Below are 16,232 nucleotides of genomic sequence, written 5' to 3' on the forward strand. Positions count from 1 at the left end.
ATGAGAGAGTCATGACTGCTGCTAGGATGGTAGTTCTTGTGGATGAAAACCAGTTGCACGTTAGGAAAGTGAAATCCCACAAGATAATAAACATGCAGCTGCTGCTAGTGACCTTATCGAACAATGTGACACCTAATGCCCTGATGAAGCTTGCCACATGGGTGAATCCTGTTCTGGTGAAAGGTCATCAACCTAAAACGTTAGCTCTGTTTCTCTCTCCACAAATGCTGCCTGACCTGCTGGGTATTTGCAACATTTTCTGTTTCTATGTTACTTCCTTAGTTTTTTAGAGCAGCATGTTCTGGAACCAACTGGAGAGCAGGTTGTATTAGACTTGGTATTGTGTAATGTGACAGGATTAATTAACAACCTCAGAATAAAGGCACTCCTAGGCACCAGCGACCACAATATGATTGAATTTTACATCCAGTTTGAAAAGGAGAAGAGTGGAAAGACTAGTATCTTAAACTTAAATAAAGGCAACTATGTGGGGGTGAAAGCTGAGCTAGCTGAAATGAACTGGGAAGCTAGGCTAGGGGATAGATCAATAGAGAAGCAGTGGCAGACATTTAAGTGGATATTTCAGAGTATTCAGAATAAGTACATTCCTATTATAAAGAAAAATTCTAAGGGGAAGACCTCTGGTTAACTAAAGAAGTCAAGGAAAGCATCAAACTTAAGGAAAAAGCATACAACTGCATAAAGATGAGTGGCAGGACAAATGATTGGTCAGAATATAAAGAAAGGCAGAGAATGACTAAAAGGTTAACCAGGAGAATGGAATTGGAGTGTGAGAGGAAGCTAGCTAGAAATGTAAAAATGGATAGCAAGAGCTTCTACAGGCATTTATAAAGGAAAAGAGTAAGTAAAGCGAGTGTTGGTCCTCTATAGAGTCTTAGTGGGGAGTTAATAGTAGATAATAAGGAAATGGTGGAAGAAATGAACAAATATTTTGCTTCTATGTTCACTATAGAGGGAGGATACAAAAACATTCCAGTAATAGCTGCAAATCAGGAGGTGAAAGGGAGAGAGGAACTTGGTGAAATTGAAATCACCAGGGAAAAAGTACTGAGCAAACTGATGGAGCTGCAGGCTGGCAAATCTCCGGGTACCAATGGACTATATCCTTGGGTCTTAAAAAGAGGTGGCTGATGAGGAAGTCGATGTGCTAATGTTAATTTCCCAAAATTCGCTAGATTCAGGAAAATTCCATCATACTGGTAACTCCTTTAATCAAGAAGGGAAGGAGGCAAAAAACAGGAAACTACAGGCCAGTTAGCTTGACGTCTGTTGTGGGGAAGTTTTAGAAATGGTCATTAAGGAGGTTATAGCTGGGCACTTAGAAGAGCTCAAAGCAATCGGGAAGAGTCAGCATGGTTTTGTAAAAGGAAAATCATGTTTAACCAACTTATTGGAGTTTTTTGAAGAAGTAACATACACAGTGGATAAAAGGGAGCCTGTAGACGTACTGTACTTGGATTCCCAGAAAACATTTGATAAGGTGCTACATCAAAGGTTATTATGGAAAATAAAAGCACATGGTGTAGGGATAGCATATTAGCATGGATAGAAGATTGGCTGGCTGGCAGAAAGCAGAGAGTATGCTAAATGGGTCTTTTTCGGATTGGCAGGATGTGATGAGTGGAGTCCCACAGCGGTCTGTGCTGGGACCTCAACTTTTTACGATTTACATCAATAACTTAGATGAGGGGAGCAAAGACATGGTCGCTAAATTTACAGATGACACAAAAATAGGTAGGAAAGTATGTTGCGAAGAGAACATGAGGAGATTGCAGATGGAGTATAGATAGGGCTGAGTGAGTGGGCAAACATCTGGCAAATGGAGTTTAATGTGGGAAAATGTGAAGTTGTTCATTTGGCAGGAAGAACAAAAAAGCAGGGTATTTCTTAAATGGAGTTACACAGGGCACTGGTGAGACCACACCTCGAATACTGTGTGCAGTTTTGGTCTCCTTATTTAAGGAAGGATGCAAATCCATTGGAGACGGTTCAGAACAGGTTTACTAGATTGCTGCCTGGAATAAGTGGGCTCTCTTATGAGGGAAGGTTGGACAGACTGGGCTTGTTTCCACTGGAGTTTAGAAGAGTGAGGGGTGATTTGATTGAAGTATACAAGATCCTGAATGACCTTGACAAGGTGGACATCAAAAGGATGTTTCCTCTTGTGGGTGAGTCCAGAACTCGGGGGTACTGTTTTAAAATTAGGGGTTGCCCTTTTAGGACAGAGATGAGGAAAAATTTTTTTTCTCTCATAGGTTGTGCGACTTTGGAACTCTCTGCCTCAGAAGACGGTGGAAGCAGGGTCACTGAATATTTTTAAGGCAGGAGTAGATAGGTTTATGTTAGGCAAGGGAATCAAAGGTTATTGGGGTGGATGGGAATGTGGAAATCGAAACACAAGATGATCAGCCATGATCTTATTGAATGGCGGAACAAGCTCGAGGGGCCGAATGGTCTACTCCCATTCCAATTTCTTATGTTCTTTCCAGCTCTTGGTCTGTAGTCTTGAAGGTTAGGATATTTCAGGTGTATGTTATGTACTTTTTAAATGAAGGAGGGTTTCTGCCTTTACCACCCTTTCAAGCACTGAGTTTCAAGCACCCACCACCCTCTGGGTCAAAAAATTGCTCCTCACATTCCTTCTACTTCTTCTGCCAGTTACATTAAATCCATGCAGCCTGATTATTGACCTCTCTGCTAATGGATATTGCTCCTTTCTGTACATTCTCTCTAGGCCCTTCAGAGTTTTGGGAACCTCAATTAAATCATCTCTCAGCCTCCTCTCTTCTGAAGAAAAAAACCCCAGTCCACCCAACGTTTACTCATGGCTAAAAGTCTCTAGTACAGCAACATCCTTGTAAATCTCCTCTGCGCATTCTCTAATGCAATCACACTCTTCCTGCATTGTGGTGACCAGAACTGTACGCTTAACTAGTATTTTATATAGTTCTAGCATAACCTCCCTGCTTTTATATTCTATGCCTCGACTAATAAAGGAAAGCATCATGTATGCCTTCTCAACACTTTGTCTGCCTCCTCCTACCTTCATAGATGTGGGCATGCACTCCAAGGTCACTCTGTTCCTTTACAGTTCTCGACCATTAATTGTGCATTGCCCTGCCAAGTTTGCCTTCCTCAAATTCATTAGCTTATATTTCCCCAGGCTGAATTCCATTTGACACTTTTCTGCCCACTTAACCAGTCCATTGATATCTTCCTGCATTTTACATCTTTCTTCCTCGCTATCAACCACAGTCATTCTTTAATATAATTTAATCATATTTTTAAGGGGTCTTCAGAAAAGAGATCAAAGTAAATCAAACAATAATTCCTGGTGTGAAATAAAAAGCACATGCTTTGCCCTTATCATTGAGCTTGCAGTTAGTAACTTACATTATAAATTAAGAACAAATATCGTAAACAATTTACTTGTTTTACACTGGAGGAACACAGCCACCATGAAGTAATAGAAGTTAAAATATTGGCACAACTACATGGCATCCTACTTTTGTATTCAGATAATCCAATTGTACAGAAAAACATTTTACCAACTGCTAACTACAAGATCTTTTAAATTCTAAGGACATTGCGAAGTTCTTTAAAGCTAACAAGTTATTTAGTTCGGTTAAAGCTAATAAGTTATACTGTTGTTTTGTAGCCAAACGGAACACCCAATCTGCACATAGCAAAGTCCTACAATGAGATAGCAGGCGATACACAAAAAATGCTTCTAAGCTGAGAGATATAGGATGCATCTGGTGCTTCAGAAATGAGGGGAATTCACTAAGAAAATTGAGGATGCTGAATAAGTGACTGGTAACACGGTGGAAAGTAGCAATACTAACTTTATAAATAACTGAAAGCATTTTCAGAACAAAAAGGATTGGTACAAAGAGAATGGGCTACAGCTCAGCCAAGTGGGAATAAGGACTTGCAAACAATATTGAGGCAGCTGTTGAGAATCATTTAAACTATATTGGGATGAGAACAGCAATCACAATGAGACAGATGGGAGAGGAGTAGTTCAAAACTGGATAGGGACATAAAAATCCAGAGCGTACACATAAACTGTACACCAGGAACAATCAGACACAGGGAACATGAAAAGTGAAAGGTTTATACTACGATGTACATACATGAATCTTTATTTCCCTCTCTTTATTTTTCTTTCTGCACCTCATTTCATAATGAATTCAGTAACTTCACAGCTCCTTGTTCAGACCTTGCATTGTTCATTTCACATCCTTCAATCTGACTGATTAAGAGGTGCACAGTTGCTTGCCTTGTCCACTCAGAGCCGAGGTACCCTATAAACAGCACCATGCTGTTTCATTCTCACACTGCCAGTAACTTGTAGGACAAAATAACATTCGCAGTAATCAGGCAAGGGCAAATCTAAGTGTCTACCACAGCAATTTTGGGCCAGTAATTTATTTCTCAGTCAAATCCATTCCCTCTATGAGGCAAGTCAAATCTAGTATTGCAATATTAAGCATCCCATTTCTGAGTCATTTACATAGCAATGGAAATGGAAGATATGAACTTTGACAGATAGCTCAAATGGAAAATCTCAGCAATGATAAGAAAATTGTTTGTTGACTGAGTCTGAGGAGGCATTCAAAGTTGTAACGCACTCTTGAAGTTCTGATGAACATGCACGTCATTTCAGCTTCATTTTTTGCTTTAGGGCACTATCCCATCTCCCAGATTTATTCTTTCTTTTAATCATACAGGGATGTCAAATTACTATGACGTTTGCTGAAAAATATAGCCTGGCAAATACAAAGCTATGAAACTGGAAGAAAACAATAAACAACACACGAAAAATTAATGAGTCACACATATTTGAAACAGCCGACTGTGCAAACTAGGAATTACAGCAGTATAAAACATTGGGTAACATTCTGGAAGATATCCAAAAATCTATCATTCCACAGAGTATACATGTGAAATATGGGCTATAGTCAAGAATAACTGAAAACACATTTTCAGGCAGCATGTAACATTGTGGAAAAGATGATGCTTGGAAAGATCCTTGCTATTCAGATAGCAAAGTAACTCAACATATGCTGTGGGTTTATGATTTTGGGGTTGCTCTTTGTTTCCTTTTCTCTAATGAAAGTGCTAAATTAAGTTTAGTAGGTTCAGAAAACTTGAGATTAAAGGGAAAATTTTCCCTGAATTGCACTAAGTGCAGTGCCGGACGAGAAAAATTATGTTTCCTCGCCCAGCCACAAGGGTGGGTTTTTGCATGTATCATCCACTTCCCACCTCATTAATTATGCAGCCACAGGAAAGATGCCGTGTTGCTGGCGGGTGGCCTCTGAATCTTCCGCCATGCTGTTACCTCAGCGTTTTCTCAATCTGGGTAGAATATCAAAACCGCAGCCGGGCACACAATTCTCAATACTTGCTGCCCAGGACTGCTCCAATGGAGACATGGCCCCGAAGTCCACGGGGAGAATTTTCCTATGGCGGGTGGACTGGGCGGGAGCGGGTGTGGAGCTGATCGCCACCCACAATTGGCTGCGTGCTGCCATATTACACGGGTGGGCCAATTAAGGCTCGCCCAGCAATACGCACGGCCAATAGCATTAGCGCTACCTATGCGGGTTGGGGGGGGGGGGGAAGAGGAGGGTCCTGCGCTCTTTTGTGCATGCGCGCAAAAGAGCACAGTAATCTCCCTGAGGCACGGGGCTGCCTCAGGGAGACTGAATGGATTAGAAAACTTTTTTAATAAATAAGGTAAAAATTTATTTAAACATGCCCTCTGATGTGACAGTGTCACATGAGCTGGGACATGCTTGTGAAGTCAGGAAAATTTATTTACTTATTTTATAAAATCTTCAGGAAACCTCATCCCACCCGTGGGCCAACCTTAAGGTTGGATGTGCAGCGTTCTTAACAAGTTTAATTATTTTTTTAATGGCCTTAATAGGCCGTTGACAATTCATTGGGTGCGCAGCCGCCTCTGGCGCGCCCATGCCAATTGAAATGACGCGCGATGATGTCGGGACGCACGCCCGATGTCATCGCGCGTCATTTGACACGTCGGCATGCCTGGCCCAACCCCCGCACGCCGACCAGAAGATTCAGCCCCAGGAACAGTTCAGTGACCCCTCCCTGGAATGCCTTTTGGAGGCCCGCCATGATGTGCTCTACCCCACCCCCCCCCCCAACTTTGGCCGCAGGAGGTCCAACAATCTCACCACTCCAGCTTGGGAGACGGTGGCAGTGGTGGTGAGTGACAGTGCTGCACAGAAGAGGTTGGCCACCAAGTGCAGAAAGAAGATGAATGATCTCATCTATGCTGCCAGGGCAATGCAACCATCTCACCACTTTAAACTCTCACACTCCGTAAAATGATGGAAGGGGTCATCAATAGTGCTATCAAGTGGTACTTGCTTAGCAATAGCCTGCTCACTGATGTTCAGTTTGGATTCTGTCAGGGCCACTCAGCTCCTGACCTCATTACAGCCTTGGTTCAAACATGGACAAAAGAGCTGAACTCCAGAGGAGAGGCGAAAGCGACTGTTCTTCACATCAAAGCAGCATTTGACCGAGTGTGGCATCAAGGAGCCCTAGCAAAATTGGAGTCAATAGGAATCAGAGGGAAAAATCTCCACTGGTTGAAGTCATACATAGCACAAAGGAAGAAGGTTGTGGTTGTTGGAGGTCAATCATCTCAGTCTCATGACATCACTGCAGGAGTTCCTCAGGGCAGTGCCATAGGCCCAGCCACCTTCAGCTGCTTCACTAATGACCTTCCTTCCATCATGAGGTCAGAAGTGGGGATGTTCGCTGATGATTGCACAATGTTCATCACCATCCGTGACTCGTCAGATGCTGATGCAGTCCGTGTCCAAATGCAGCTGACAAGTGGCAAGAAATATTCACGCCACACAAGTGCCAGGCAATGGCCATCTCCAACAAGAGAGAAACTAGCCTTGACATTCAATTGCTGAATCCCCCATGATGAACATCCTGGGGGTTACCATTGACCAGAAACTGAACTAGGCTAGCCATATAAATACTGTGGCTATAAGAGCAGGTCAGAAGCTAGAAATCCTGTGGTGAGTAACTCACCTCCTGACTCCCATAAGCCTCTCCACCATCTACAAAGCACAAGTCAGGAATGTGATGAAATACTCCTTACTTGCCTGGATGAGTGTAGCTCCAACAACACTCAAGAAGCTTTACACTACCCAGTTCAAAGCAGCTTACTTGATTGACACCATCCACAAACATTCATTCCCTACACCACTGACGCACAGTAGCAGCAATATGTACAATCTACATGGTGCATGCAGGATCTCACCCAGGCTCCTTAGGTAGCACCTTCCAAACCCACAACCATCACTATTTAGAAGGACAAGAGCAGCAGACACATGGGAACACTACCAGCTGGATGTTCCCCTCCATGCCACCTGCTATCCTGACTTGGAAATATATTGCTGTTCTTTCATGGTCGCTGGGTCAAAATCCTGGAACTCACAACACATGGACTGCAGCGGTTCAAGAAGGCAGCTCACCACCACCTTCTCAAGGGCAGTTAGGGATGGGCATTAAATGCTGGCCTTGCCAGCAACACCCACACTCTGTGAATGATTAAAAAAATTCACAAGGCCATCACACATTCACTGGCATCTCACTCACTGTCAGCTCAAGGGACATCACCATCACTCTTTCACACACCCCCTCACATTTTCATCTGGCCTCATCTCCTCTGGAGGCTGCCTCCATAGCCCTCACCATCTTGAGGCCACTTGCACAAATCAACATGTGCCCCCACACACCCCCTGGGATATCCCCCTTCCCCAAGCAAGCCCTAGCCCTGCAGTCATTGAAAAGCCACCCCGATTTACCGCTGGTCTGGTAAGTAGAGACTTACCCATAAGCCCCCTTGAAAGCAGTGTTTTGCTGCCAGCGAAACCTGATGCTGATGATCGCGAGTGCTGTCCGAAACAAGGTAAGCAAACAAATCTCAAAGTCCAGAGCGAAGTGCAGGCTGCCAGGTACACGTCACTTATGTACCATTCTGAAAAACATCAGCATGCAATCACACTGACGTGAGCTCGTGACCAGCATGGGAGGGTGGTTCTGGCTAGCAGGGCTTATAATGAGATTCTAATGTATTTAAATTAGCTTCCCAACATTTAGCAGTGGGAAACACAGCCTGACATTGACAGGTGGAGTGGACGATTGCAAACAGGTTTTACGACGACGTGAAACTGATTTTTGCAATCTCCCGGTATTTTCACCTTCCGCCTGCTATGATGCCTGCAGTAAACGGAAGCGAAAAATCCTGGCTTAAATCTATGCATGCTTTGTACAGAGGGATTTATCCCCAGAATCAGAGACACCATTTATCCTTCAATCAACATCACAAAAACAGAGAGGGAGAAATTTGTTCACACTGTGCAGACTTACATTGATTTCCTGGGACAGGCAGCATTATGGGCTGCTACATGCATTACATTTGTCATTGATACCATTGAAGAACGTCAAACTGGCCACAATCAGCACTATATAAATTAATTTCTTCCCCAGATTTTCAGCCATTATCACATAGATATTTGTGGGAGCTTACAATGTGCAAATTAGCTGCTACGTTTTCTATATTGCACCAGTGACTACTGTTACAGGCAGGAGAGAGAGAGAAACTGAACTTTGTTATCCTCTCCCTGCCTGTCAATAAATTTTAAAATTATTTTTAAAGTAGGCTGTGGCATGTTTCCTCAAGCCCTCAGTTTATCTGGTCCAATTTTATAGGTAATATGCAGCAAACTCTCATTATGATTACTTCAGAAGGTTAGCTTATTTCATATTCAAACCCAGGCGATTGTTCACAACTACGCACGCATGCACGCACGCACACATGCACAGTAAGGGGGGATAGAAAAGGGGAACTCAGAGTCATGAGGCTAGAAATGCAATATTAAAACAGTTCAAAAGGCTAGAAGCATGGAGTCATGTGACCTGGCCCATTAATGAGTGAATTGCAGCCTCACAAGCAGTTTCTCTGCTTCTGGCCAAAATCCATTGTTTTCCTTAGGAGTGAAATTGTGGTTTTTAAGCAAATATTCAGGTATAATGAATTTTGATGCCTCTGTCTTTGTTATCGCCCTGGCTGGGGGTAGTCAGTTTGTCTGTTGGTTGTCTAGTTTCGTGATTATACCATGACCTTACAATGGGGTGTGAAATTCCACAAGGATGAGAGTGGAGCTCTTTTCTTCTTGTAATCTTATAATCTCTGTTGGAAATTTACAGAACAGATGGCCAATCTTGAGACACATCTGACATGTAGCAGCCATCATGTGGTTCAGCAAAAGCCCATTTTAAAATAGCAAAAAGGAATAAAGTTTTGATACACACAGTTTTGATTTATTTTAATGTCTTATTGACATAACACTACACTTAAAGTACTTCACTAACTGTAAAGCACTTTGGGATGTCCTGAGGTAGTGAAAGGTGCAATACAGATGAAAGTCTTATTCATTTTTTTGTCATTCTCTGCTGAAGCCATGACTAGGATCTGAGTTCAGTCTGCAGCAATACAGGTTTTAACCATTTGAATTTTTTTAATGAAGGGACTTAGTCCAAAGATGCATGTTTAACAGGAATAAAAACAGAAGTTAAAGGAAAAATACTACGAATGCTGGAAATCAGAAACAAAAACAAAAAATGCTGGAAAAACTCAGCACGTCTGACAGCAAGCATCTGTGGAGAGAAAAACAGAGTTAACGTTTGAGTCCCTTTGACTCTTCTTCATAAAAACAGAAATGCTAGAAATACTTAGATCAGGCAGCATCAGTGGGGAGAGAAACAAAGTTAAAGTTTCAGGTCAATGGCCTTTTTGTCAGAATTGGAAAAAGGTCAGATTTTATATGAACATAGTAATAAGGAGCAGGAGTAGGCCATTCGGCCCATCAAGCCTGCTCCACAATTTAATAAGAACATTGCTGATCTGATAGTAGCCTCAAATCTGCGTCCCGCCTACACCTGATAACCTATCACCCCCTTGCTTACCAAGAATCTATCCACCTCTGCTCAAAAATTATTCAAAGACTCTGCTTCCACCGCCTTTTCAGGAACAGAGTTCCAAAGACTCACGACTCTCAGAAAAAATTTCACCTCATCTCCATTTTAAATGAGCGACCCTTTATTTTTAAAGAGTGGACCCTAGTTCTAGATTCTCCCACAAGAGGAAGCATCTTCTCCACATCCACCCTGTCAAGAACCCTCAGGATCTGATATGTTTCAAATTGCCTCTTACTCTTCTAAACTCCAGCAGATACAAGTCTAGCCTGTCGAACCTTTCCTCATAAGACAACCCATCCATTCCAGATATTAGTCTGGTAAACCTTCTCTGAACTGCTTCCAACGCAGTTACATCCTTCCTTAAATAAAGTGACCAATACTGTACACAGTACTCCAGATGTGGTCTCACGAGTGCTCTGTATAACTGAAGCATAACCTCCCTACTTTTGTATTCAACTCCCCTCACAATAAATGATAGCATTCTATTAGCTTTCCGAATAACTTTCTGTATCTGCATACTAGCTTTTTGTGATTCATGCACTAAGGCACCTAGATCCCTCTGCAACTCAGAGCTCTGCAATCTCTCACCATTTAGGTAATATACTTCTCTTTTGTTCTTCCTAAGCAAGGTCTGTTACCATCTTTAATTTTTGCTAGTTCTGACAGAAAAGGTCATCAACCTGAAACAAAAAATTTCATTGGCTGGATTTTCCCTCCGGGGCAGGATACAGTCACTTATTGAGATTTTTATGAGGCATCCCATAATTAGCATGAAGCCAGGTTCTCCATCCAATTAAGCCCTGGAAGCTGGAGAGCCAGAGATCTTCCAGTTTGAGAAGAGCAGCAGGATGCAATGAAAATGGAGGCACCCTCTCTACAACTTTTCTAAACCTTTGATTAAAAAAGAGTCAGCAGCCAATGTTGGGGAGTGGGGGGAGCCCTTCTACAGTGCAACCTGTCGCTGGTCCAGCACCAGGCATGCAAGGAGGGCTTCTTGGCCTGCCTGGAAACCAGCTGAGTCCATGCACTTAAATTGCCCCTCCTTTAACATGCCATAATTAAGCTTTGAATGAGCCTGGTCAGCTCCCCACTGCATGCCCTGCAAGCCAGGATCCTACCTCTGCAAAAGTGGCCTAGAGGTGGGATGAAACCGGTGAGGGCCGAAAATCAGTCCTACTTCTCTGTCTACTGCTGCTGCCAGATCTGCTGAGTATTTCCAGCATTTTATGCATTTATTTCAGATTTCCAGCATCTGCAGCGTTTTGCTTTAGTGTTCAACAGCAGCTGCTATCTGTGTTCTCCATATAGGTGTATGAAATGCAGTTAAAATGTGTGTTAAAATATCCCAGATATATGTATATGTTAATTTTTTTTATGTGCATCCTTTGAAAGAAAAAGGGAAATATTGAGTTGTGGAATTTCTAACAGAGTCAGCAGCAAATTCATTTTCATTTGCCTGGGGAGAAAAATCACAGCCTGTGTGACTGGAACTGGATGCAGTATTCTAAATGAAGTGTAACTAATGTATTATAAGGATATCAATGTGTTACTTGCTTGAGCTTCTCAGCTAGGTTGCTGGAAACACATTTTAACATTTTCTTAACCTGGTAATTTTTTTTTCACACTGCGTAGATGGTTTTAGCTATATGAAATAACTAGCTCAAATTAAATTCTTGATAATAATTCAAAGAAACTCTAAACTAACTAAAGAAGGAGCTATTAACTTTGATTCTTCAGATAGCGAGCTGATCTAAAATGAAATACATCGATCATAAAAATATAAATCAGTAACATTTTCATGGTGCTGAACTGGAATTAACACTTTGAAGACTAAAGCATGTTTTTCCAGGTGCAGAGTTTTGCATGGCGCATGATGCATATCAAGATTCAGGTGCGGAAGAGTTCAATGCACTCTACACAGCATTTTCTATCCCTATCGGAAGAAAGTGATGGGAAAATTTACTTACATGCCTGAATTTTGCAAATGCACTTCTAACACACAAAGTCTGTGCTGTCTGAGTTAGTTCATAAAATCTACAGCTTAGCCTAACTTACAAGGAGATGCTTTCCATTAGTTTTATTAAACAAAATAAAGGAAGATTATTATGCACATTGAATGTTGAATTTCACATTGAAAAGTACTTGACAGTGGAATTTTTTTCACTGTGAGTTTAACTGCATGTGAATCAACTACAAGCAGGTTCCATTGTACTATATACAGCAATAAGACACCGCTAGCAATCTCTATAGAATGGCATTTTCATTACAGTATGAACTTATGCAACCATTTTCACTAAATTGCTTCTGTATTTTTCACAGTCTTCACTGTCAAAAACCTCTCTTATGAAAGAAAGCGTAAGAAGTCTGAAGGTGAAGAATTTGATAAGGATGAAGGGGGGAAGGAAAACAGGCAAGCATGAAATATCAGCCCTTATTCAGAGAAAGAATTGGACTAAGAGTTGTTTCCTCTTTTCTGTAGCTGCAGGAGGTTGTGATCCACATTTTCCCATCCCTGTGCATCTTCCTCATGCTGTGGGGATGTGAGGGTGGTCCATTTCACTTTCATTATCATCGCCTTCAGCTTCCAGAAGGAAAAATCCTTTCCTCACTACATTACGTAGCACACTGCAAGCTACAAAAGTTCTGGAGACTTTCACTGGGCTTTATTTAAGGGATCTAGGCAGTTAATATAATACAATACTTCAGCCCGGCTCTAGTTAGTTCTTGATGCGCCGTATACTGACATGGGTCTCACCATATCTGCTGTCCCCTATCTACAGAGGCTTTATTGCAGAATAAACTGACTGCTGATGATAGAACTCATCAATCAAGCATCCCAAGAAATGGCATCTGAGTTTTCATAATTGGTATCATGGATAGTCACAAGATGAAAGTGTGATGACAGCTTTCTGGGTATCAGGCTTGCATTTATTGGATACGGTGACTGGAATTAAACACTAGCTACATATTAATCAAATGGAAGTCTTACTTGTCATGAAAATAAGAAAATAGTCATGTTGGGCTTTGAGTGCCACATGCATTGTGTTAATTGATCCTTGCCCCTGTGGGAACCATACCAGTCTGTAGAATTGGAAAACCTACTCTCAGTTTCTCTGGTTCTATTGCAAGCATATGAATGGTTCAGTCTGCTTTACACAATGGTGTCCCTCTGTGGCAAAAATCATCAGATGCTTAGCAGGGTTAAGCATCACCCCTCTCAGAATCCTAGGCCTATTGAAGCTTCAGCCATTGCAGATTTATTGGATCCTCATATATCTAACCCATTTAAGTTACTCAACACAGCTGTCTCCTGGATACTTTGCAAAGTAATGCAGTAATCCTTCATCACCAGGAGATTTTTTTTTCATTCTTAAAATGCAGGTGCAGATCCTGAGGTTAATAATATCAGAGAAGCATACACACTGACTTAATAAAACATAAAAAAGTAAATAAAGACTTACATTTATATCGCTTATCAGTCACAAAATATTTAGAGCTTTTTACAAAATGATTGCGGTTAGGTAGGCGTTTCATATATAGCAAGAACACACAAACAGCAACAAGTTAGAATTACGGGGCTGAAATTTCAGCTCGGCCTGCGGGCGTGCGATGACGTTGGGCGGGCGTCCTGACAGCATTGCACACTCGCACAATGTTTCAGTCAGCAGGCGCACACCAGAGTCGGCAGCGCTTCCATCTTACGGTTGGCGGGCGGGCGAATAGGCCAAGCGGCCTTTGGATTTTTGAAGAAACCTCATCTACGGGCAGGATGAGGTTTCCGATATTAATTAAAAATAAAGTAAACAGAGTCACATGAGGGGACATGTTTTCCTATTTTTTTTAAACCTTAATTTTCATGTGAAAAATCTTCAGCTCCCTGAGGCAGCTCTGTGCCTTCAGGGAGCTCTCTATGAGTGCACCCGCGCGCATGTGCTGACTTCCGCTGGCTCCCCCCACCCAGGCAGCACTAAGCGTTTCAGCACATGGTTCACGCTGGCTGGAAATCGTGGTCGGGGCCCAATCGCGGGCGGCAGACCATTGCGTGGCCGCTCTCAGGCCCACCCGCCACACCTACCCAACGAGGGGAAAGTCCTCCCAATAGAATAATTGAAACTTACAGCGCAGAAAGTAGTCATTCAGCCCATTGAGCTCCTGTTGGCACTTATTAAGAATGGTTATGCTTAGGCCCACAACCCTGCTTTTCATCCATAACCCTGTAAGTTCCTCATTCTCAAGCAGCTAATCAACTCCTTTTTCAAATTATTTATGGAATCAGGTTCCACCTTCTTAGGTACGCCCTCGGGATAGAGAGTGACTTGCTTCTACTCAGGTTCGATGGGTTCTGAGATGACATAAGTCCAATATGTAATCTACAGACTCCGCCACATGCAGGTCAGGTGGTGTTCGAGGGGATTGGATAGATGAGTTGCTTGGAGGTTTGTTTGCTATCCCCGATGCCTCAATTTTGCCTCTGCCTCCCGATGAAATCTTTTAATGCGTGTGGCCTATTTACCTGACACCACGCCGACACTAAAATTCATAAATGACTTTGCTCAACTGTGCGGTAGGCAGAACATCTTTATAGACTGACGGCAGCATCCTGTTAGTGGAGAACACCACTCGCGTAACTACAGCATAGTAACAGAATGAAATGGCTTGCTTCATCTGTTGTTCAAATTTTTGAGATACTTTGGCCTTAGCAGGGCAATTTGAGAGAGACTGGGCACTTTTCAGGTTTGAAAGTGCAGTGGCAATGTCGTGCGTGAATTTCAGTGCCTGTGCGATGTCAGGTACATAGGCCATACGTCCAACGATTGGCTGATTGAATCAAACAGCATGTTCCTTCGATTGTTCACAATAGGGAGAGTATAGACTGTACCCAACCAGCCCACACTTGCAAAACCCAAAACAAAACATCGACTGTTAGATGTGATTCCGTGATTTCTGAACAATCCAGGCTGCACTAAGAGGTCAACTAACAGCGACTTAAGGTAATCAGTCGATCTCATAATGTAGCTCATTTATGCTTGCTAGAAGCAACACATTTATACACAAGAAGCCATTCTCTGCAAACTAAAGTAATATGTTCAAGCCTTGAGCCTTTTTTGAATTACCCGGGAGCTTGGGAGCCTAAAGTTTCCTGTTGCTTTCTCCATGGCAATGCCTCTGCCAATCAAAGTTGTCTTGCCAACCAATCAGTAGATTTTTCCCCTATTCTATAAACTGTTGTGATTGTTTGATGAGTGCAAGATGGAAAGCTGCAGTAGAATGTCTCTCTTTTCAGCAATATTCAATTTTGGTAGTACCAAGCAACTGTTCCAATAGACCTATTGTGTGCTCTAGGAGGATCCTAGTTGTTCCTTGACTTTGATTGCATTTTCTTTATTCTTTCATGGAATGTTGGCATTGCTGGCAAAGCCGGCATTGTTGCCCATCCCTAATTGCCCTTGAACTGAACAGCTAAGAGGACAGTTAAGAGTCAACCACATTTTGGTGGGTCTGGAGTCACATATAGGCCAGGCCAGGTTAGGACGGCAGAGCAGGCAGAAAGAGATCCTCTCTTGCACTTCTGGAGCTCTCAAGATACCAATGCCACTAGGTTGTGGTGGTGGTTTCGAGACTGAGTGGGGCATCTGTGATTGAGGATTAATGTGCAGTAGGGTAAGAATGATGTCATCAGAGTGTAACTTTTAATTAGTAACTTACTTGCCTGGTGTGGGTGCTTAAAATAGTCAGGTAAGTTAATGAAGGGGAAATGAATGGTTCAAGAAGCTTGTGAGGAGTCCCCAGACAGAACTTGCCCACCCAGTTAAAATCAGCCCTAAAGTATCTGTTTCCAGCTTAATACCTTTATAATCTTAGAAACGAACTTAGTTTTCTGTTCTCAAAAGAGAAAAATTCAAGTTTACACAATTATTCTTCATAGATCAATCCTCAAAAGGTATCCGTTAATCTTGATATTTGAACCCGCTCCAACAACATGGCCCTTTTGAAGTAGGCAATCAAACTTGGAATGACATTCCAGATGTGATCATATTAATGCCATGGTCAATTTTAAAAATGTTTTTTGATTTCCATTTTATTTATATTATCTGGAAACATTCTAGTATTTATTTTTGTTGTCTAGCAAAGCCTCAAAAGGGTCAATAAAATACTAGACATTGATCTGA

At 42.2% G+C, this 16,232-nt stretch overlaps 1 protein-coding gene across 2 annotated transcripts in view; it reads right to left on the reverse strand.

Annotated features, from left to right (window-relative positions):
- The window catches only part of dync2h1 (dynein cytoplasmic 2 heavy chain 1), a 766,235-nt gene that overhangs the window by 259,609 nt on the left and 490,394 nt on the right, over positions 1-16,232 (reverse strand). The gene's annotated exons all lie outside the window — the stretch shown is intronic.

The sequence above is a fragment of the Cetorhinus maximus genome, chromosome 7 (genome assembly GCF_964194155.1).
Source record: "Cetorhinus maximus chromosome 7, sCetMax3.hap1.1, whole genome shotgun sequence".
Classification (NCBI taxonomy): Eukaryota; Metazoa; Chordata; class Chondrichthyes; order Lamniformes; family Cetorhinidae; genus Cetorhinus; species Cetorhinus maximus.